We start from the raw sequence: 24,944 nt of genomic DNA, 5'->3' as shown, positions 1-24,944 counted from the left end.
TAAACACCTGCTTAATAGGGAAGGGGCAGGGATGTGTGATCTCTGGAGAGAGTCAATGATTTGGAGGAAAGACGAAGGACCCTTGGAAGAACAGATGGGAGGGGTAAGTTTGTGACCCAGTGTGTCCGGGTGTGGTGGGGACGTCTAGTCTCCTCTCCTGTAACAAGTGTGAATGCTCCCTGGTCATAGAAACTCCCGGGGAGAGGTTCTATGGCATCGAGTCTTTTTGGGGGCTCTGTCTTCAGGAAGATTGGGAGAGTCAGAGAAAGCCTTCTCCTATATTTGCTCTTTCTCAAGGGCCTACAGCTCAGAATGATCAACATATCAAAAGGGCACATTTTAGGTGGCATGGCCTGGACTTATGTAGCCATAGTTTTAGGTGGCATATTCTGCCATCTCTCAGAGTAGAACTTCCAGATTGAAAACAAAGACTTTCAGATTCAGTAAAAAAAATAAATAAATAAATAAATAAATAAATAAAAATAAAAAATCAAAATGTCTTCCATATGTAAGAACTATGCCTAAAACAATATGATACAGAAGAGTTGAAAATCAAAAGAATAAACAACTTTAACTGGGCAAATGATGAAATTCCTTTCCTCTGACCTACCCTTAGAACACAAGTGAAATGGAGACTTGCCAAATGGAGACGTGGTGAGTGCCCATGTATCTGATCAGTGGAGATGTTAGAATGATAATGCAGATGAGAGTTGTTGGAGCAATATCACACCAGAGTGACTGAATTCATGACCCATCGATGATTGGACCTCTGCTGTGGATAATGAAATGGCAGTAGCTTGTAGCTGCCCCAGGCCTGTCTGAATGCATCAGCGAGCTGCTGAGGCAACCAGGACTCCAAGGGATGGAATAATCCAGAAGCAAAGAAGGCTAACTTTCTGCACAGCACATTTGCCCTCAGGGAATGTGCCCATTCTTGCTCTGTGGAGACAGAATGTGAGGCTGAGGACAGGAAGGCTACCAAGGGTCACCGAAGTCGGAAGACTTCCAGCACTCCCAAATGCCTGCGAAGCAAAAACTGCATGTGCAGCTCACCAACACACGCCGTCTGGAGAGGCCAACATCCCAGAGAGAAGGGAAGTGGGAAGGGAGTCCAATCTTCTTGGACTTCATTCTCCAGAGAGCTGCTGGTAGGTCGGTTTTTCAGGGTGAGAGCCTAAAAGCTGTGGAGATGATAGCTAAAAAACAGCAGAATTTCTTTCCGTAGTCTTGTTGTGCTGAGGATAGCAAAGGTCAAGTGCAGGACTTACCTCACAAACTCTCTGGTTCTCATTTGGAGTCCCTGATGGATTCAGTTTGGTTAAATCAAGGTAGATTAAGCCTGATCAGTAGTATCGCAACTCTACCCCGATGGAGTGATTTATTCTTATTCTCGCTGCCCTCCAGTTGGCCAAGGGAAGGCTCTCTGAAGGAGGACCCTATCATTTAGAAGTGCTACAACTTTTCATTTGAAATATGCAATATTCAGGCAAATACCAGGCACAGTAAGGCCCTAAACAGAATTATTACGTTTTTATCCCAGAAATCTATTTTTCTTATGGCGTTTTAGTCAATTTACATTACAGCCAACTCTAATTGAAATCTTCTGCATTTTTATTCCTGTCACAAAAATGTGTAAAGTTATTATTCTTATGCAAAAAGTTTCCATTTCAGTTCAAATTGGCATACCTGTATAGCTAGGTCATAAGTAAGCAATTACTTTCTTTAGAGCTCAAGTTTAGGTCGTTTATGTGCAATGTGCTGTAAGTGAGAAAACATAAATTACACCGCCATTTTCAGCTTTGATTCTTTTTTCAATATTTAAACAATACAACTATTCAATTATTCAAATAATTAAAAATGGAGTGAACAAGCATCCCTTTGTTTCAAAAATTACTGACTTAGATTTGGTGGTATAGCAAATCTGTAAATCCCTTCCACAACTCACCCAACAAGCACTGGCAAGGAATACAAGAAAGAACGTGCCTTCCATTTCGATAAACATTTCCACAAAATACTGATTGGTTGTACCATTTCAGGATTTACACTGTTGGATTTTCGTGGCTATGCCCATGATATTTTTCATAGAGTCTGCTGTACAAAACTGAGCACAACAGTTTTAATATGTAGCATACAATGCAATGAAATAACAAGGGAGACTTCCAGTCTCTGATCCAGCATGTAAGAAACTTGGAAGTTGCCACTTTGTCCTAACCATAAGTGAACAGCTGAATGAACTGAGGAATCAACAACTCTTCTTCGGTCAGGCAGAGAAGTGAGGTCACAGGGGACAATGCTGCCCCTCAAATGGAGACACGTGACAAGTGAGTAGAGAGAAGGAGAACCTGCCAGGGCAGCCACCTCTGCCAGAACCAAGGCTGGGTAGTGAAACTTGACCTGTAATTGACCAAATGCTAGAGGCTCAGTGTGGACAGCTCTGAGAGTTAAAAACTGCAGAAGGAACCTTTTACTGGGGACCCCACTCCTTTGTGAGTTTTACCGTCCAGATCTTTCCAAGGTTCTCACAGTGAATATCAGAGAAAATTACCCAGTACTTCCAGCAGGGGGTAGGGGAAGGGGGGCATTTATAAATACACCAGAGGATTCTTTTCTTCTTAATAAGGTCTGCTCTCTTTAGAGACTAGTCAACAAGAGCCTAACCAGCTGGGGTTTTATAAGACCCTAACTGACCTGCACAAAGGGAAATACCCAACTCCAGCCCACTCTGGACATCCTCTCCAAGCTGGGGGTGAATTGGGGAGGGGAAGACTGAGAGGCGTGTGAAAAGGTCACAGTCCAGAGGCACAGGTTCACTAAAATACTGAGACTTAATCACAGGCCAATAGAATGTTTCCCATCCCTTCACTTTCTCTGCAATCACTCCAAGTCTGTTTATAGAAGTTTCCTTTATCCAGTGCATCACACTTGGCTATAAAGAAACAATTACAAGCCAGACCAAAAGGCATCAGGACGAGGCTCAGAGATGACGGCGATGTTGGAATTATCGGACCAGGAATCTGAAACAATTATGGTTAATTTACTAACTGCAATGGATACAGCCGACAGTAGACAAGGCAAAAAGAGCAATGGGTCAAATAAAACGCTTCAGGAGACATTGAACTTGAAATCAATGAAAACAAACAGACTACCTGTCAAAATTTTGAGATGCGGTGAAAGCGGTGCTTAGAGGGAAACTGATAGCATTAAGTTCATAGATGAAAAAGGAAGAAAGAGCTACAATTAATAACCTACGTTATCAACTTATGAAAATAGGAGAAAAAGAGCAATCTAAGCCCAAAGCAAGCAGAAGGAAGTAAATAATAAAAACTAGGGCAGGAATCGATGAAGTTGAAAACAGGAATCCTAACAATAGAAAAATATCCATGAAACCAAAAGTGGTTTCTTTGAAAAGGTCAAAGACATCAGTCAACTTCTAAAGAGGCTACTAGAAAAAGAGAGAGAGAGGACACAAATTACTAATATCAAAAAATGCAATAGGGATCTTCACCACTGATCCCATTGGTATTAAAAGGATAATAAAGATTTATGATAAATAACTTATGGCCTCATATATGAAAATTCAAATAAAATGGGCTAATTCTTTGACAGAAACAAACTATCAAAACTTACGGCAATAAACAGGTAAGTTGAATAGGACTATATTTATTACAGAAATTGATCAATTATAATAACCTTACAACACATCATGCCCAGACGGTAATTCATTGGTAGTTTCTTCTTAATATTTAAGAAAGAAAATCTACTTGGGGCATCTAGGTGGCTCGGCTGGTACAAGAGTGTGACTCTTGGTTTTGGCTCAGGTCATGAGCCCTGAGCCATGTGAGTCCAAGCCCTATGTCTGGTTCTGTGCTGATAGCATGGAGTGTGCTTGGCATTCTTTCTCTCTCCCCCACTCACACCGTCTCTCTCAAAATAAAGAAATAAACTTAAAATAATCAATAACACAATAGCAACCTCCTCCAAATTAAATACTTAGATGTCAACATAGCAATATATATACAGATTCCATGTCCTGATAATTATACAACTCTGATGAAATAAATCAAAGAAGATCTAAATACACATAGATTGGAATAGCTAATATAGCTAAGATGTCAGTTCTCCTCAGTGTTGATCTATAGATTCAACACAGACCTACCGAAAAGACCAGCAGATTATTTTCAGATCATGGCAAGTTGACTGTGAAGTTTTTATGGAATGGTAAAAGACCTACAATAGCAAATGTAATACCAAAGTAGCGGAACAAATTTCAAAGGATCATGTTACCTAACTTTAAGACTTACCTTAACACTACAGTAATTGAGATAGCATGGTGAAAGAATGAATACCTAGATCAATGAAACAAAATAGAGAGTCCAGAAATAGGCCTTCACAAATACGGCCAACTAGTCTTTGAGAAAGGAGCAAAAGCAATTCATTGGAGAAAACATCCTCTTCTCAGTAAAGGGTGCTTCAACATTTGGGTGTACATAAATGAAAAAAATAAGTGAATCTGGACACAAAGCTTACTCTTTCACAAAATTAAATCAAAGTGGATCCTCGACTCCAAAGTGAAACACAAAACGCGAAAACTTTTAGAAGATAGAGTAGAAAATCTAAGTAACATTGGGTTTGGAGATAATTTTTAGTTACACCATCAAAAGCATGATGCAAGAAAGAAAAAGCCTGATGAGGTAAAAACATTTTAAAATGAAGATTTCTGCTCTGAGAAAGACAAGATTAGGAGAATGAGAAGACAAGTTACGGACAGAAAAAGAAATGTTTGCCAAACACAGACTTGATAAAGAGTTTTGACAATGATATTCAAAGAACTGTTAAAATCCAACAATAAGAAATGATCCAATCACAAAATGGGCAAGGCACTGAACAAACACCACAACAAAAGAGATCTATGGACGGCATAACTGGCAAAGATGTGTGGTGATGGGGACTGTCATTAAATGAGCCGTCCAACCGTGAAAAGTCATGAATGAGCCCTGAATGTGTATTACGAAGTGAAGTAGCCAATCTGAAAAGCCTAAATAATCTTAAGATGCCAATTTTATGGCATTCTGGAAAGAATAATACGATAAAGACAGTAAACACAGCATTCTTTTTTTTAGGGTGGTGAAATTACTCTGTATGATACTGTAATGGTCCGTGTACTGTACTACGCACGTGTTAAAACCTATGGAATTTTGCAGCACCAAGAATGACTCTTCATTAAATTAAAGTTTAAAAATGAAATGAAATAAAAAAAAAAAAAAGAATATGTGTGGGGGGGCGCGGATTCCAGTAGGGAGTACAGATTATGACAAAACAGTCAACCTGTATTACAAATGTAGAAAACAATCGCACTGAAAGGCGGCGGGGAGGGGAACGTGAGGACCTCTGTGACTTTGGAAATGTCCGAAGTCTGTAAGACCAAAGGCAAAGGAAATAGTTCATAATCACTGCCCTGTAGTTGAGAAAGTTGATTCTCATGGGTACAGGAGTTAATTTTGCACTGCTCTACATATACACTGGCATTGAACAATTAATTAAACGGATGGCACGTGTTAGAAGCAGGTTTCTTTCACTGTTGGAATAGTAGTTTATGAACAAGCAAGTGGGAATATGTGTGGATAATCCTTGTGGTAATATAAACCCAATTTTGGCTAATATGGATATGGATGGCGACAGAAATATTTAGGTATGTGCAAATACGCAGGTTAGCATACACACGTATATTTCTTGGCTCTGTCTGCTGAGGAGGCCTGGAAGCAAAGTATCCAGGAGTGATGAATACACCCAGGACTCAGTTCTTGATTTCTGATATCTTTCCTAACTAAAAGGAGCTAAGGCTTCGTAGGAAAATGTCCGATTCTGGGATTGGGGTAGGCGAGGTAAGTATTAAAAAAAGAAAAAAAAAAAGTCCACGGCTGTATGTGAAAAAGGAAACGGAAGCTCACTAAATGAACTTTCAACAGCCAAAGCTAGAAACATCAGAGCAACAAAAAGAAATAGCACAGGATTATAACACGAAGCACAAGATAAATATACACGAGTACATACCGATATAAATAAATAGCCAAATGAATATATGTGGAGAAGAGACAAATCTCCCACGAAGAGGAATTTCAAGCCATTTGGGTAGACACTCCAACCCGAAGAGGTGGAACTTAAGTATCGTTCCTTCAGTGTCAGCTGTCCAGAGTGACTTACTTCTAAAGAGTACATATAGTAGGGAAAAGGGAAGAAAAAGAACCTTACGATGAAGAAACCTGACAAACACTATCTCAGCCAGATGATGAAAGTTAACATAAGTTGTGATAAGTACGTGTCCTTGATATGATGTGATGAGAATAGCATTTTTCCTCTGGTGCTTTCTTCCCCAGACCCATCACTATACTCTAATTATATGGGCAACATGACACAAATCCTGTGTGCACACAATACCTGACCAGTACTGGTTCTTTTAAATTATCAAGGTCATCAAAAATGAGGAAGGTCTCAGAAACTGTTACAGTCTACGGACCCCTATGGAGACATGAAGACTAAATATAACGTGATGCCCTGGACTGGATTCCGAAAATAGACAGTAGGGAAAGACCAAGGAAATCTGAAAAAGTACGGACTTTTGTTAAAATAAAACAACGAATCCGCACATATGAAGACACTACAAAATATTTTTCCAGGTAGAAATATAACACGATATTTAGGAGATATATAAGAAATGTAGAAGAATAAAATTAACAAGCTTGGTTAGCAGATATATCAAACTTTCTGCTTTTGAAAGAATTCACATGCTTTTTGAAGCTCCACGGACCATTGAACAGAATTAATTATAGCCAAGGTCTTAAAGAAAAACTCAGCACACTCTAACTTCTCAGTCTGTGGTCCAGACACCACTCAGTAAGTTGCAAAATTCATAGCTGGGGATAACTAAGTCAATTAAACCATCGGAAAATAAAACATACGTATAATGACACAGAACTGCCATGTACTCGTTACCATATTTCCCCTTCTTGGACATGGGCCAAGACTACATTTCCCAGCCTCTCATGTTAACCTCTCATGCGGTTGTGCCCATGTGACTGAGCTGTGGTCCGGGGGATCGTTGAGAGAAGAAACGTATTTCTTTATATTTGGGGAATTGACCGCAGTCTCCATTTCTACCCCTTGGAGGCTGGGAAGGAAGGACTCCATGACAATAGATTTGCAGGATGGTAGCAGGTTGGATGTCTGGGCCGCCCACCCTGAATTGGACTGCAATGTGAGGGAGAAAAAAGCCAGGCTTTGTCATTTGAAGAGACTGAAGGACCAGCACTTCCTTCTCACTGTAGCATTAACTAGGCTATCGTGAAATATCCGCCCCCCCCCCATACCCACAAATTCACAAACTCCTAAGAAATTAAGGTAAAATTGAAAAGGCAACTTCAATACAGGTTATTTGAATAGAAGAAGTTAATCATGACACTGTACATCAAAGCAGGTGCTTTAGCGACTATTATTCTTTCCTAAAAAAAAAAAAAATCATAGCTTTCCACGATTTTGTTATTCAAGAGAAATGCATACAGCACGATCAAGTATTTACCCCAATCAGCAAGAATAATATAATAATAACAAGAGACACAAGTAAAAGAGAATGAATAAAGATAAAATAGTCATTTCGACGTAGAATAGTAAAACAGGTAATAAAACAGCGTTTCTTCTTAAAAACTAATAGAGGAGATAAGCTTTGAGTGAAGAGTTATGAAGTAAAATCAGAAGCAATAAAGTAAACTATACTACCGATTAGAAAGGTGATATAACTGCAGGTGTGAATGAATACTAAACACATATGAAACTCTAAATGATCAAATTTCACTAAATCGAACAAACGTATGTACCTAAACAGAGCAATAAGAATTAAATGCATTAAAAATGGTGCCCCAGGGGCACCTGGGTGGCTCAGTCAGTTGAGCATCTGACGCCTGATTTCTGTTCAGATCATGGTCTGCTGGTTCCTGAGACAGACACCCCCCCCCCCCCCCCGCCACGTGGAGCCCCACATGAGGCTCCATGCTGGTAGGCGGAGCCTGCTTGGGATCCTCCCTCTCCCTCTCTGCCTCTCCCCTGCCTGCGTTCTCTCACTCTCTCTCAAAATAAATAAATGAAATAAAATGTCCAAAATGTCTAATATTAACTCCCTAAATGATCCTATCCCTATAGCATTATCAGTGAATTGTATCAAATAATTTCTTTGCTATTTATATGCTCTGAAACAGAATGATATAATGCTTTCCAATTAATTTTGATGAAAGAAAAATTTGTTGGTAATAAATCCCATTGCAATAATAATTTTGGGTTTTTTTTCCTAATGTAACCTTTCCAATCGCCTTCTGATGTATACGGCAACCTTGTATACATTTATTGAAGGAAAATTTTTAAAAACCGAGAATTCTTTAACCAAGGAATTAATATGACTTATTAAAATACTGTACCAATTTTAAGAAGCAAGGATTATCATAGTATTTTTAGGCTATGATCTAATCTCATTTTACTGATATATTAATAAGGCAGCAATATATTGATATATTGAAATGAAAAACACAATCTTTATGATAGATATTAAAAATGCATTTGATGGTATTTAATATATTTATCTTATAATTACAATTTTTATTATAACAGAAATAGCATATTACTTGTGCATTCTATCTCAAACAAATAGTTGATATTTAACTTAGAAGTAAAATCATTGATGCATTTCCAATAAAGTCAGAAATAAAAATAAAACACTAGAACTGTAACTTGACATTGATCTAGGTCTTATTGGCTGGAACATTGCAATCAGACAAGATTATGTTATAAATCATTTAAATTGTCATGTGATTTTATTAAACGGGAGCCAAGTATTTAGTGTAGAGCCTGGCACATAATATATGCACAATAAATAATAGTTACGAGGAGTAGTGTTTCATTAAAAGGTAAAGATAATAAACTGCAAAAGTCTTTGAATGAATAAAATAATTCAACAAGAGCACAGTTTAAAAAATGACCTACAAACATGAAGAGCTTGTAAGAATATTAGATGTGGATGGGTTGGGGAAAGGTTCCAGTCATTATGGAAATTAAAAAAATAAAATGCTTAGCATAACAATAATTTTACAGGACCTTTTTGTAAACAGCAGCTCATTATTTGATCAATGGAAATTTTTTCATAAAAATACATGCTTCTCATGTCCTTGGATGCATAGATTCCATACAGCTTAGATTTCTTTAATTAATTAATTGCTTTTTTATTTTAGAGAGAGAGAGTGAGCTGGGGAGTGTGGCAGAGTGGGAACGAGAGAGAGAGAGAGAGAGAGAGAGAGAGAGAGAGAGAGAGAGAGAGAATCTTAAGCAGGCTCCCTGCTCACAGCCAGAGCCCAACAGGGGGATCAATCCCACAACCCTGAGATCATGACCTGAGCTGAAACCAAGAGTTGGATGCTCAACCGACTGAGCCACCCAAGCGTCCTAGATGTTAATTCTATCCAGATTCATTCTACTGAAAATTCTATTGGGAACACATTAGCAGCTTGAAAAATTATTCTGTAGTTCATCTTTAGGAAAAAAAATGATGACAGAGGAAATTGATAACTTTGTGAATACAAAAAAAAGAAGACTGAGGGCAGAATTTGGTACAGAAAAAGATAAACAGAGCAGTGAAAGTGACTATGCAATTGAGAAATAGATCCAAAAACTTATTGTAACAACTTATTATGTTATACAATTGGAATTTCAAGCAATGGTTAAAATAATTAATTCAATAAATTGTGTTTGGACAAGTGAGGAGGTATGTTAGAATTCTATCTAACATCAAATTAAATACAGATGTATTAATATCCAATTGCAATAAAATACATTTATAAAAATATGAACGCAGGGATATAATTTTGGGTTGCTGAAGGTATTTCATATTATGACAGTAGGCTCTGAAGCTGTAATATAAAATACTGATGGATTTTATTACCTAAAAACTACCATATTTCTCTTAATATAAAATAGCTATGAACAAAATTAAAAAGCAAGTGACAAAAGGAAAGGTATTTTTAACAAAGGAGGGCCAATTTTGGAGAGAGATTATATGATCCATATATAATATACACACATATAAGATATATACATTTATTTGAAAAACCAGGACTCTACTGGAAAAATGGTAAAAAAAAGATTTGCAGGAGCATTTAACCAAAAATAATTGTAAATCTCTGTTAAACCGAATGATATTTTCTCATTTACAATAATTTAAAAAGTAAGACTTTGGAGAACAAAATTACTTCATGTTCAATTTTGAGTTTTGGCTAAGGTACAACTTTTTTTTTTAAGATACAACTATTGATTAACCACCAGTGCCGGAGATGGTTCGGGTGATGCACAGCCTGACATAAATTACAGTTATGGGTCCGTGCAAATTTAGTAGAAGGCAATTGGACGACATGTAATAGAAGCCTTAAAAATTCATATTCCCTTTAATCTGAAAATTCCTCTTGTGTGCTTACTTCATTAAACGATGAATCAAAGCAGTCGGAGAAAGACAGTATAAAATAACAAGGGGGAATTCCTTAAAGTAAAAGTAAATACTGGATAAGAGAAACATGTTGAAGAATGTAATCAAACATAAGGAGCTTTAAGACAATTAATTGTGGGTCGCCTGGCTGGCTCAGTTGGTTACGGGTCTGATCATGATCTCAGCTGAGGTCTTGATCTCATGGTTGTGAGCTCAAGCCCCACGTTGGGCTCTGGGCTGGGCATGAAACCTACTTAAAAATAATAAATAAGTAAGTAAGAAAATAAATAAATAAATAAATAAATAAATAAATAAATAAAACAATTAATTGTTTCATGGTTTAAACCATGATTTAAAACATCAAAACTGCTACTAGTTCATTATATTTTTACGCAAAGCCATATGCTGGTACAGAAAAACATCTATTTTTCTCTGTATAGTTCTATGGAAAAAGAAAATAAAAGTAAAATTGCATTTTCTCATGTGTGTATTCATATAAACTATGAAAGAATATATGTACCAAACGAATGTATTTATGCATGATACTGGGATTGGGCTGGACATATCCGTTTGTTTTTCTGTTGTTTTTGCCCATCGGGTTTTTTTTTTTTCCAATTTTTACCCCCAAGTTAATTATAAAATATAATTAGGGACACCTGGGTGGCTCAGTGGGTTAAGTGTCCGACTTCGGCTCAGGGTTGGAGCCCCGCGTCGGGCTCTGTGTGACAGCTCGGAGCCTGGAGCCTGCTTCGGATTCTGCCTCTCCCTCTCTCTCTGACCCTACCCCGCTTGTGCTCTGTCTCTGCCTCTGTCTCTCAAAACAGTACAAAACAGAACAAAAACCAACATTAAGACAATTTTAAATGCAATTAATAGAAACAAAGTTTAAAGTAGCAAAGCCTCATTTCAGAGCGATGAGCAAAAACCCTCCATGTCGAGAATTGTCGCTTTCAGGTTTATACTGTTCAGTGCGAGTACTCTTAAGCTGGCAATCGCCTTGCAGTGACATCCGGACACCTGATTTAACGAACTGAAATGGAAGACAAGCGCCCTTAAGCTCATCTACCTTCAGAACCCTCAGAGCCACCAATATCTAGGAGCCTGAGGATTTTCTACTCTATGGGCTGAGTACCCCAGAAACAAGCATGAGGGCTAAAATAACTCCAAGCATAACGTCACTGTGGTAGCCAGTATCCATATGCATCCAGGAAGATACATTCTCACTGGTTCCACACATTTCACGCTAGTATCTGGTGTGAACATTTTTAAGAATTTCGCTTCCTCAGCCGATAGCTATGGTCCTCAGTGCGGTTGCTGAGTCCCGTCCTAGCTTTATAATATATTGTGAAATCAATATAAATCAAGCAGAACATCATTCTCAGGAAGCAAACGTCCCCGTCTCTGTTCCAAATTTGAAGTTTTCTGACTTCTCTGTCTCTACAGTTTCCAGTTGAAAATTCCCTGTGCTATCACTTTTCTTTATTCTGTGATTTTTTTTCTGTGATTTTTATTCTGTGATTTTTTAGTCTGTGATTTAATCCTACTAGCCACCAAGGACCGGATGAAGGCAAGAGTAGAGAATGGCAGGTAATTGGGAGAGAAGGAAAAAGAAACCGAAGGCACATCATCTTGTTATTTATACTTCAGCCTCCTGCTATGGGACACTGACTGAAATGCTTCCAGGTGAAGGATGCAGGGGACAAAGAAAATCGCCACATCCCAACACAAGCTTCTGTAACTCGTTGGGATTCCTCACGATCCTCACAAACCATCCAGGCAGCAAAGCCTCAGAGGAAATGTGCCTTCAGAACAAGGTACAGAAGACCTGATGGGTGTCGAGCCACAAACTCTAGGCTTCAGACCATCCTAGTTCATACTCCTCAATCTTTTCCAGCATGTAGCTAAACATCCGATTCAATATGTATAATTATCAGTAAGGTGTCAGCGTTAAGACCGAGGCGTAGACATTGACATCTAAAGAATCAGAAGGAGGAAAAGAAGATGAACAAAAACAAAAAGGAAAGCGTACGCTGGGAGAATTCTTACTCCCGGAGAGACAAGAGTTGAAATAGTTTTCGAGGGTGCCGGAAAAAGTAATGAAAGCACGTTTTCTCTGAGATGGAGATAAAATGGGAGATGTTGATGAATTAAAATGAGATAACAAGACAACCAAAGGTGATCGAAATGAACTCAACAAGATCAGGAAAGCGGTGGAAGGGAAAAGTAAAGCCACCAGCAAGATGAAATCCACATGAGAAGAAAGGTAACCAGGAAACCAGACTGTCACCGTGGCCAGGTACCTGTTAGAAAATTTGAAGTCACCCAAAGTAAGAAATAAAGAGGGAGAGAGAGCGGGTGGGGGGAGAGAGAATGAACAGACAAGAATGATGAGAGAGACCAAGAAGAAAAACCAGCATGCGTGACATTATTCCTGGAAATAAAAATCAAAGAAATGGAAACATCAAAATTAAAAAGACAGTACTTTCATGATAAAGATCTACATCCGCACATCAAAGAAGAACACGAGTTCCCAACAGTAACTGGCATCAAAACACAAAGTGGGACACAGGAATTTGTAACCAACCAAGTCATGCTTCCATCACAGCAACGACGATCTGACAAGGTCAGATACAAAGGTTTAGGGAACATGCTGTTGGTGAGCCTTTCTTGAACAATAACAATGCAAAAAAACCTGTAAAACGAGGTCGATACAATTGAAAGATGAATAAACATAACGAATTCAAAAAATGTCAAAGTCATGGTAAAAGAAAGAGCAGGGTGAAGTAATCCATTTAAATATTAAAGCAAAGCTAACTTATTCTGTGAATGCGAGCAGATAACAAATGTAAATTTTATATATATAAAATGTGTTTAATTCCTTGTTGTTATTATTATTAGGGGAATCAAGAAATCTTTTAGCTTTAAAACAAAACAAAACAAGAAAAAGAGACTGACCCTAAATTCCAGATTTTGCTTAAAGTATTATCATTGAAATTAAAAGGTAAAATTAGGAAAAACATGCATTTGAATTTCGGCAATCCCCTAGTTTTTGAAATCTAGATTTTATTTTTATACAAAAATGCATGTGCAGAATATGTAAAATTTGTTCTAAAAGGTACATATAATAAAAAAAAAATAGCATTTCCCTATCCAGGTCAGATTCACACCTTTCTGGACTCTGGAAGTCACCACTTTTAACTGTTTTCCCATCCATTTTTAACTTCTATAGTTCCACAAAGCATAATCTTTTTTTGTTTGTTTGTTTGTTTCACATATTTTCTTCATCCTAATATAAAAAAAATTAGAATTTCGCTTTATGGGTTGTTTTCCACACATAAAATTTTTTCCTTTCAAATTCTCAGTAGTATGCCAAAATGTAGATATTGCCTTAGTTTTGTTTTTGTTTTTAATTAAAAAAAAATTTTTAATGTTTATTTTTGAGAGAGAAAGAGAGACAGAACATGAGCAGGAGAGGGGCAGAGAGAGAGAGGGAGACATAGAATCTGAACCAGGCTCTGAGCTGTCAGCACAGAGCCCGACGTGGGGTTGGACTCACGAGCTGTGGGATCACAACCTGAGCCGAAGTTGAATGCTTAGCCAACTGAGCCACCCAGGTGCCCGGATATTGTCTTAGTTTTTTATTAAATCATTGTACAGATTATTTTCTATTATTAATATCATTTACAGCTGAACCAGGTGGTAATGTTCTGACACATCCCCACCTTCCCAAACTCCCCTGCGTATTTATCATTGATCAATCCCATGTGATCCACTTGCTTTCGGTATTTGCTCTACAACTCACCTTGTGGGATGTTCTCTTACAGAAATTTCAGAAACTCCCTCTCCAGTCTTAGATTCTGAAAACCATATTTCTAAGTTACATAAACTCCTGTGTCTTGATTCTTTCATTTTGGTAGAGTAATCTTCCGTTAAGTCCTAGGTAATGGGTGCATGAAAGGAAAAATGTGAGGCTTTTGACATATTGATAGTTTGGTGAGGTATGCAATTCTAAGATCTAAATCAGTTCCTCTGAATTTGAAGTATTACTTTATTGATTTTTAAAATTACCTCTCATTCGCTATTGTTTTTATTCTTGTTTTCTTTCTGCCTGAAAGTTTATGACCATTTTGTCTACATAGTGTAGGTTTAGTGATCTTTCAAGACACAGTAGAGTTAAAAATATTTAATCTGTCATATTTGGTTTATATCATCTTTGATCAATTTCTAGTAAAACCGGTATATTCTTCAAATAATTTCTGGTGAAGTTTAATGAACATTTGCAGAAATTCATGTATATGATTCCATTTTGAACAATGTATCTGTATATCCCCTTTTTTCTGTTTGCAAATTGTAATGTCTGCAATGATGTTCACCAAAACTGGAGAGCAAATATGTCCGTGTGATGGAATTTCATGTGACGGTTTCTTATCTTTGTACCTTTTGTTGGCTCAATATTTTAATGTATGCATACCGTTTTTCCAGGGACAGTACAGGTTCTTCAGATTACTCCATCAGAGAGAAGTATACATTTATTTGAACCATTCAAGCAAATAATTCAGTTGACCAAGGAGAGACAATTTGTTTTTATTGTTACCTTCAATCCGTTATCCAAGTTGTCCTAAATTCAAAAGAGAGCCTCTGACTTTTTAGTGCTATAAGAAAAGAAACATCATGATATTATAAAATATGGACTTAAATCTAGCAGATCTCAATAAGTCTCAGACATAAGTTTTGTAAACTTTAACCATTAAAATTATATCTATTACGGGGCACCTGGGTGGCGCAGTCGGTTGAGCGTCCGACTTCAGCCAGGTCACGATCTCGCGGTCCGTGAGTTCGAGCCCCGCGTCGGGCTCTGGGCGGATGGCTCGGAGCCTGGAGCCTGTTTCCGATTCTGTGTCTCCCTCTCTCTCTGCCCCTCCCCCGTTCATGCTCTGTCTCTCTCTGTCCCAAAAATAAATAAACGTTGAAAAAAAAATTATATCTATTACATCTCTATCTATCTATCTATCTATCTACCATCTATCTATCTATTTATCATCTATCTTCTATCTGTCTATCATCTATCTATCAGTGAGGGAAGTCAGGGAAAAAGCAGTATGCATTGTATCCTGGCAGCTGGAGGGGCTGGGAGTGGGGAAGAATTCCTTTCACCCATCTGGATAGAGTCTCAAACTTACACTCTTACTTTCTGGGAGAGTAAGCCTTTATTGTGGATGTGTCTCACAATGATTATTCTTCATCACTGCCAGGGCCGTAGAGAATTTTTCTTTCTTCTTCCAGAGGACCTGGAATTCATGAAGGGAAAGCCCCCAGTTGTGTGGAGGGCCTCCCTACGCTCCCTCCCCAGGAGTTTCTCTCTCTCACTCTGTTCCACACGCAGCCTTCATCAGTTCATCAGAATTACCATTGTGGGGCCTGGGTGGCTCAGTCAGTTAAGTGTCTGACTCTTGATTTCGGCTCAGGTCATGATCTCAGGGTTTGTGAGTTTGAGCCCCACGTCAGGCTCTGTGCTGACCGTGTGGAGCCTGCTTGGGATTCTCTCTCTCTCTCTCTCTCTCTCTGTTCCCCTTCCACTTGTGCTCTCTCTCTAAATAAATAAATAAATAAACTTAAAAAAATTTACATTGAAGAGCTCTTTTTTTTAAAAAAAATTTTTTTAACGTTTTATTTATTTTTGAGACAGAGCATGAACGGGGGAGGGGCAGAGAGAGAGGGAGACACAGAATCGGAAACAGGCTCCAGGCTCCGAGCCATCAGCCCAGAGCCCGACGCGGGGCTCGAACTCGCGGACCGCGAGATCGTGACCTGAGCCGAAGTCGGACGCTCAACCAACTGAGCCCCCCAGGCGGCCCTGAAGAGCTCTTAATCAGTTTGTGACTTGAGTAGCTTCACCTCTAGTTAAACAGGTCTCGGTGCTGTATCTCTCTGGGTGTACCTGTCTTTCCACATTTGGGGGTGACAATTTAACTTTTGACTTTAGTTTTCTAATGGGCCCAAGAAAGATCTGAGGACAAGAGTGACAACTTCCAAGCTCTTTACCTGTGGGTACTGACGTAGCCCATTATGTACCAAGAGGAAAATAACTATTTTTCTCCCTTCCTTCCTTCCTTCCTTCCTTCCTTCCTTCCTTCCTTCCTTCCTATTTTATTACTTCTTTCTTTCATTTACTTTTTGAAGGTCAATGCTGAAATTTTTCTATATTTTTAGAGTTTGTGATTCACTCTAATCTCAAATGGAGCCATAATCCAAAAATCAATAAGAAATAAACCAAAAAGACTGTACCTTATCAAGTCTGGTAGATAAAATTAGGCCTGTTATTTTGGTCTTTTGATCCAAGTAGATTGAGTTTAAAAAAAAAAAAAAATAACACGTCAGAAAGAAGTGTCTTAAGGACAGGGAAGATTTTAATTTAAGATATATACATCTATTTGCACATGTGAAACAAACCAAATCAAGGCCTGCTACATTCACTTAGCCACTTCATAGTAGAATATTTGACTCCTGGATCCATGTGTTTGTAACACAAGGAAGAGTCAATCAATCAAATACTTTACACATTGGCCAAACTCCAGGTTCCTGCATAGCCGTGTGGTTTACATTATGGATAAATCTAGATTTCTTTACATTTGTGTTAAGTCTACAGTTCGTCTCTCCTTAACATTTCTCTTGCTTCTTCATTTCTATTCTCTCACGGCTTACGTTTTACTTACGTAACTTCATGCACCTAGTCTTTATTGCTGAATTATTTTTAAATGTTGTTCACTTCGTAGTCTACTAGGAAGATTGATTTTCCCATTACTACACAGTAAGAAACTGGCATGGGGATCATCAAATTTCTTGATTTTATCCTTACTTGTTTCTTCTGTTACTCATTTACACATTGATGTCTCAAATATTTATTGAGAATTTACTGCAGCTTGGAAATACAGAGGTCGTAAGACAAATGTTGTCTCTGGCATTATAGAAAATCGTAAAAATTAAAAATTATAAAAAATATACTGTTAGATTTTACAATTTATTACAAATACAGAGGTGCTCACTAACTCATCTAAGTCTATAGTTTAGATATGGAATTATGTGGGAGGCAGTGATATAAAATTAATCCCAAACCCAATTTTCAGACTTAGTGAAGGGATCTGTTTCTCATCTTTGAATTCTGCTTCATACATGTTTTCTTGTTCAAGATCCTCTTGCTTTTTGGTCTATTTTTGTCTCTATGTAAATAAGCCAGTCACTCTCCTTGCAAAAAAACCCAAAAAACCAAAACCCAAAAACAAACCAAAAAAAAAAAAAAACCAAACAAAAAACCCCAGTAGCTGGTATGTCAATTATAGTTGCAAGGAACGTATAAATGATATTGGGAAGGGGAGAATATTCATCTTAAAAATATTGAAATAGAACCTATGAGCACAATACATCTTTCCATCCATTTTTTTCTCTCAATACCGTTATTTCCAAAATCAATTGTGGTACCATTTTATGTATCTCTAGATGAAATTTAAGGTTTAATATAATTAAACCTTAATTTTCCTTTCCTATAATGCATTCATTACATTTTTATTCCAAGGTTAGGCTGGTCTCGTTAAACAAACTGGTCAGTATTTGCCTTTTTTCTCTAGAAGAGTTTGTATGAGACAGATGACTTAAATGTTTGATAAAGTCCGCCAGTGACATTTGGGGGCCTGCAACTGGTGTTTTCCTTTTTATGTCTGGGTATCTTAAGAAACATTTCTTTAACCTTGAAATTCAGTAGACCTTTATATCATATTTCATTTTTGTCTCTCTTAGGCTGATAATCCCTGTGATACAGCCTCCAGCAGAGTTTCAAAACAGTCATGTTCACCATCTAATAGATAAAATGGGAACAAAGTCTCCCAATTAGGTACTCTCCTGCAACCTTGCCGTGTACTTGGAAACGTCAGGATTGAGGTGTCGTAAAGGATACCTTCGCACCTACACACAGATGCACTACCCACACACACACACGCACGTGCGAGGTTCAGTACAAGTAGGGGTTCAAAAACCAACTGGGAGAATAGTGTATTTACGGAAAGTGGGTGAGAATCTTTTCTTTTCCCTCAGGTTAAATATTTGGGGATATAGGAAACCTGAACAAGAGAAATTCTCCCTCCCTTTCATTTAAATTTTATTTAAGTCCTCTTTACTCTGATGGAAACACTAAGAATACCTCCCTCGCATCCCAAAAGGCAGGGAGCCACAAGAAGGTATCTATTTCTGACCTTCTTACATCACACCCTTTCTCATTTTTCTCACCAGACTTGCTGTGCAAACCTGCTCTCTCTTCTTTCAAATCCATCCTTTTTTTTAGGCAAAAAGGCATACACAACACAGAAAGAGGGTAAGGAGTCTTGATAAGGTGGCAATTTGCAATGTTGGCCCAAGTCCCAGTTGGAGTCAGTGATGCAATGTATGAGCTGATCACAGTTCTAGAGCGGAAAGAGAAGGTTTCTTATTTTGTTTTTGTTTTTGTTTTTTTTAAAGGTGGCAGTTTCAGAGTTCACACTCCTGGAAGTGTCTGGATGCTCTTGCCAGTTATCTTATTTATTCAAAGGATTTTGCAAAGAGAAAAATCTAAATTGGTTCTTAAAGCAGTATGAGGTGCTTACACGTCAGCATTTTAATTTCTCTGTGTGCTTGCTATGGGTATTGAAAAAAAGTGTAACACGTTAACTCAGTTCTCTTTCTTCCTCCTCTCTCTTGAAGGAATTGGAGACAGTCTTAAATCAATTACTGTGTCTAAAATCCAGACCTAGATTGTACTGGGACGTTTAATACTATGACATAAACTGTCAGAGAGCTAGATAAAGATTGATGAAGGAAAGACTTAAGAGAGTCCTCTAAGTGTTGATTTATATCAATGTGTTTGCCTTGTGGCCTGGAGCATTTCCTTGCGTGCAGGAGACAACCAGAGATGCACAAAGTTGTCTGTCTTCATGACACGGAAGCTCTAGATATAGACCAGGCCATCAATCAGTTGATTAACAGGTATTTGTTGAGTGCCTACTAAGGGCTAAAAAGACTATCCATTCCGCTGTTGGCTATTATTTCACATATATCACTTACTCTTTAAAATCGTGAACACTTCGTTTTTTTCCCCCAACAGAGGAAATTTTGGCTTGTTTTAGAATACTTTAACTTCAAATCTAGCTTACCCCCCGGTATGGCTGTTAAAAGTATAATCTGAGATCTGTATAAGACTATCATCTAAAACTCTTAAGTAACCGAATTAAAACAAGTTCTATTGGCCTTCTCAGATATTATTAAAATATAACCAAGTATTTATCTTTTTAAAAAAATGTTTGTTTATTTACTGTGAGAGAGAGAGAAAGAGAGAGAAAATGTGTGCCTGTGAGTGGGGGAGGGGTGGAGAGAGGGAGAGAGAATCCCAATCAGGTTCTACACCCAGCATGGAGCCCAGTGCAGGGCTCGATCTCATGACCATAAGATCAAGACCGGAGCCTGTCTCAAAAGTTGGATGCATAAACAACTAGGCGACCCAGGCACCCCAACCAAATATTTATTGTAATTACGACTATATAGTAAAGTGGATACAGCAAAACTTGTTTACCCTTCCACTGGCCTCAAAGGGAAAATTTTTTTGACCACTTTTTTAAAATTTAAATTTTAGTTAGTTAACATACACTGCAATATGGGCTTCAAGAGCAGAATTCAGTGATTCATCACTTACATAGAACACCCAGTGTTCATCCCAACAAGTGCCCTCCTTAGTACCCAGCACCCACCTAGCCCATCTCCCCTCCCCCTCCCTCCGTCAGCCCTCAGTTTGTTCTGTATCATTAAGAGTCTCTTGTTTCCCTCTCTTCTCTTTCCCTCTTCCCATATGTTCATTGGTTTTTAAATCCCACGTATGAGTGAAATCATATATTTCTTTCTCTTACTGACTTATTTCACTTATAATATATTCTAGCTCTATCCACGTCATTGCAAATGGCAAGATTTCATTCTTTTTGGTGGGTGGTGAGTAATATTCCACTGGGTATATATCCCACATCTTCTTTACCCATTTAGCAGTTGATGGACATTTGGGCTCTCTCCATAGTTTGGCTATTGTTGAGTCGCTGTAAACACTGGGATACATGTACTGCTTCAAATCTGTATTTTTGTATCCTTTGGGTAAATACCTAATAGTGCAATTGTTGGATCACACAGAAATTCTATTTTTAGCTTTTTTTTTTTTTTTTGAGGAACCTCTATACTGTTCTCCAGAGTGTCTGTACCAGTTTGCATTCCCACCAACAGTGAAAGAGGGTTCCCCTTTCTTCGTATCCTTGCCAATGCCTGTTGTTTCTTGTGTTGTCAATTCAAAGGGAAATTTTTAAAAAATAAATTTCTGATGGATTTTTTTGAGGGGTAAGGATTACGTTTACTTGTAGACTGTATCTCAGTATCCAGTGCATGCATCTTCAAATGCTTTCCAATATAAATCAATGAGAATATCTCTTTTTTAGTGTTTATTTTATTTTTAAGACAGAGAGAGAGAGAGAGAGAGAGCAAGTAGGGGAGGGGCACAGAGAGAAGGAGATAGAGGATATGAAGCAGGCTCTGTGCTGACAGCAGACAGCCCGATGGGGGGCTCGAACTCATGAGTGGTAAGATCATGACCTGAGCCCAAGTCAGATGCTTAACCAAGTAAGCCACTGAGACGCCCCATGAACATCTTTTACAGAGGGACTGTAGCTTTATGATTTAAATTCTACATCTGTCATTATTTAAAGGTAGTGGAGTTAACCATTCGGTTGCTGTGTAACAACCATCCTTACTCCCCAAATTTATCATGATCTCTTATAGTTCTATGGGTTGCAGGAATCAGCTGCGGGTATTCTTGCTGCTGGTCTCCTGCAGTTGTCTTCCCATAGTGGTGGGAGCTGGAATCATGTGAAGACTCCATTGGGCTGGATGGTTTGTCCACAAGCTGACGGTTGGTCCTTGATAGACTAGCTGGTAGGAAGCTAGTCTATCACCTGGAAAACCTATACATGCCTTCTTTGTGAATTTTGGGTTTCTCACAGTCGAATGGCTGAGATCCCAGAGGGAGCAAACAAAAGGGAGATAGAAGTGGAAGATTTTAGGGGCCCCTGGGTGGCTCAGTCAGTTAAGCGTCTGACTCTTGGTTTAGGCTCAGGTCATGATCTCACAGTTTGTGAGATCAAGCCCCGCGTTGGGCTCTGCGCTGACAACGTGAACCTGTTTGGGATTGTCTGTCTCCCTCTCTCTGCCCCTCCCCTGCTCCTGCTCACACACAGGTGCGCTCTCTTTCTCTCTCTCTCTCCAAATAAATAAATAAAACTTAAGGGAAAAAAAAGTAGAAGGTTTTAGTCCAGGGACAAGACATTGTCATAAGGTCACTTCTGTGTTCTATGGATCAAAGCAGCTACAGTTCTTTCTCTAAGGGAGGGGACATAAAGTGCACAACTTGATGAGAAGACTGTCGGATAACTTGAGGTCAACTTTCATTTAACGTGTAAGTCATCTGAACACCAGCGTCGGTCTGGCCCTTCCTAACCCACTACATTTGCAGATGGCAACGATGAAAACATCTCTAATAAGAAGGTTAAGTACACACAGGGACCTGGAGCAAAGAGAGGCCACAGTTGTAATGATCATTGATCTTTCTCATGATTTAGCTGGTTTCTAGTCCATGCTACAGTGTCCTTTTGCAAGTCAATTTAAACCAATTTTCTGGGTCATATTTCATGACACATTTTGGCAGGCATTTTAGCGATGTCACAGTGCAGAATGTCTTGTGTGTTCCCCGTTCTTTATATTGGAAGGAATGTTTTTAGACAACAACAGTAATTTGTTTGTAATTCAGACAATTAAAGGTAGCAATTCTTTCTCTTCTCTGTGTGTTCTACAGGCTCTTTGGTGAACTTTTTGCATGATTTCATTAGACTAAATAATGACCAATGAATAAATGTTTAAGGGAATCAAATTTGGGCTCCAATTAATATATATATACATATATATATACACATATATATACAAATATGTATACAAATATATATATACACATATATATGTGTGTCTATATATATATATATTTTTTTCACAAACCCTAGTCTGCAAGCTTCTCTTTCCTCAAAAGTCTCCATTTCAGTACATTGAACAGCTACTCAGACTAAAAAATTTGTCTTCTCATATTCTCTCATAACTAAACGAAGATTTCAAAAATGGAGCAAGGAAGCCCCGCTCAGAGAATCTCCTTTAAAATAGGTTAAAATAGGAGAAGAAATATATGCACATCCTCTTCAGTGGAACCATGAACTTTCTGCCGGCTGCAAGGTCCATTGGAATCTGGACGTAAACCCTCCTCGCCATGACATCCGCATGGTTTACATTCTTCACTTAGAAATGATTCATCGTGATTGGATGGGTTTTGAGCCATGATTTGCTTATTAACCCAGCCAATCACAGTTTACCTTGTTTCAATCCCAGTTCTAAATAACAGACCTGACTGAGAACTACCCCGATAACATTTCCTTTTTATAACCCTGCCCCATCTTTGTCTTCCTGGAAACATGAGTTGGGTTTCTAGTTGCAATTCTAACTGCCCACGTAAATGATTGGTTGCTTAAATTTTCACTGAGTTACTTCTTGGTCAACAGAGGCTACATCAAACTTGGTAGTAAATACATTCGGGGTCATACCACTTAGGACCAATTCTGCCTTATCATTGTCCTTCAAGCCACCATTAAGTCTAACCTGGATTAAAGCAAGAATGTGCCAAATAGTTATTCCCTACCCCTGTGTTTAATTATTGCCTGAATAATTCCCTGTTATACACCATCTGAAGGGTTCAATCCCAAAACCTTCCCTTGCCCTGAGGACCCCACTGGTGCTTGACTCTCTTCTGTCTCCCTCTTCTTCCACTTGCCCTGTTTCTCACTAAGCTCCAATCATACTTGGCTTCTCTGCTGTCCCGACTACACTACAGAACATGACGTAGGGGAAGAAAAATAATTTTCCCTTTATCCCTCTAGGTTCTTGGCCGAGACTCCCGGTAATAAAAGACAGACTAATAGGAGAAAAACAAAGAGAAGTCTAATAACACGTATACCTCCTTATACCTGGGAGATTCCCAGAAAAACCAAGCAATTCTTCAAAGCGGCTCAACCCACCCCCTTAAATAGCATCCTCACCTAAAGACAGAAGATGTTGGGGGGGTGCGGGGAGACCAATTATGGAGGTACCAGAAGCACAGAACCCAAGGGTCAGGTTGTTATGCAAATTTAAGCCTTCTCCAGTGAGAAGGTACAGAGAGGGGGACCTTCCTGGTACAGAGAGGGGGACACCCTCACAAATGAAGAGTTCCTTTATAAATGTAAATGTCTCCCACAAGAGTAACTTCTAATCAGTTTTCAGAGCTTCTCCTGTATCTGCTAGGTTTTCTTGTTTTCCTGTTTGTTTGTTTGTTTTTAAGAACCAGCTCAAGAAAGATAATCCTTAGGCCGAAGAGGCATAGTTTGGGTGGTAAACTCTGCCCCCCTTCAAAGCTTTTGCCTTTGGACTTTTGCATTGGCTGTCCACCTGCTCAAATGCATTTGCCCATCTATCCCACCAACTGTCACATTTATCAGGTCCGTTTATAACTTTTTTTTTTTTGCTTACCTCATCATATAGCCACTTCTACGATTTATTTCTATTATACTTTTCATCACTATTTGACCTAATATTGGTGCGCTGACTTATTTTTTTTCTCCCCCGCTAGAATCCAAGCTCCATAAGTGCAAAAACGTGATTCAGTGCTGTGTCTGCTATATCTAGAGCACTGTCAGGCCCAAAGAGTTGGTGGCTTATACATAAATATTAAATTACTTTTAAAATGAAGCAATGAAGGTCCAGAGATATTAATTAAATGACTGCCCAAGATGGCATGGCTTCTCAGTCACCATTGGGATATAGCACTTTCTGCAATAATACTTATGAAAACATCTATCCTGCAAGGTATTAAGTTTCATAGAATTGTTTTAAAGCAAGCCTGGGAAGTATTGTCAACCATAGCTGAAGGCCTTCACAAATCCACCTCTTTTAAAACCCTCGTGGACTCCTTGCTTTTCTTCTCTTTTCAGAGACTGGAATACTTTTAACCATGGATAATCGCACCGTTAATACCTATAGGAGAACAACAAGTACAAAAGTTTGATTGTCCCGGGCAAAGCAGGGCACACAGTCACTTACTGTGTTGTATTATGAAGACTGAGAATTGATCATAAGATTTACCAACATGGAGGTCCAAGATGAAACTGAGCAGAGCATAGGAGGGGTGGGGACAAAAGACTGAATGGAGATGATGTAAGAGGGTCTCAAGACAGAGAGGGTAAGTATAAAAGACTTGAGGCACTTTGTCGTAAAATATTGCAGGGAAATTAGTGAGTAAGTAGAGTTA

This window comes from Puma concolor, chromosome C2 (assembly GCF_028749965.1).
Source record: "Puma concolor isolate L17-30 chromosome C2, mPumCon1.1.hap2, whole genome shotgun sequence".
In the NCBI taxonomy this organism is placed as follows: Eukaryota; Metazoa; Chordata; class Mammalia; order Carnivora; family Felidae; genus Puma; species Puma concolor.
This window is presented reverse-complemented; position numbering follows the sequence as displayed.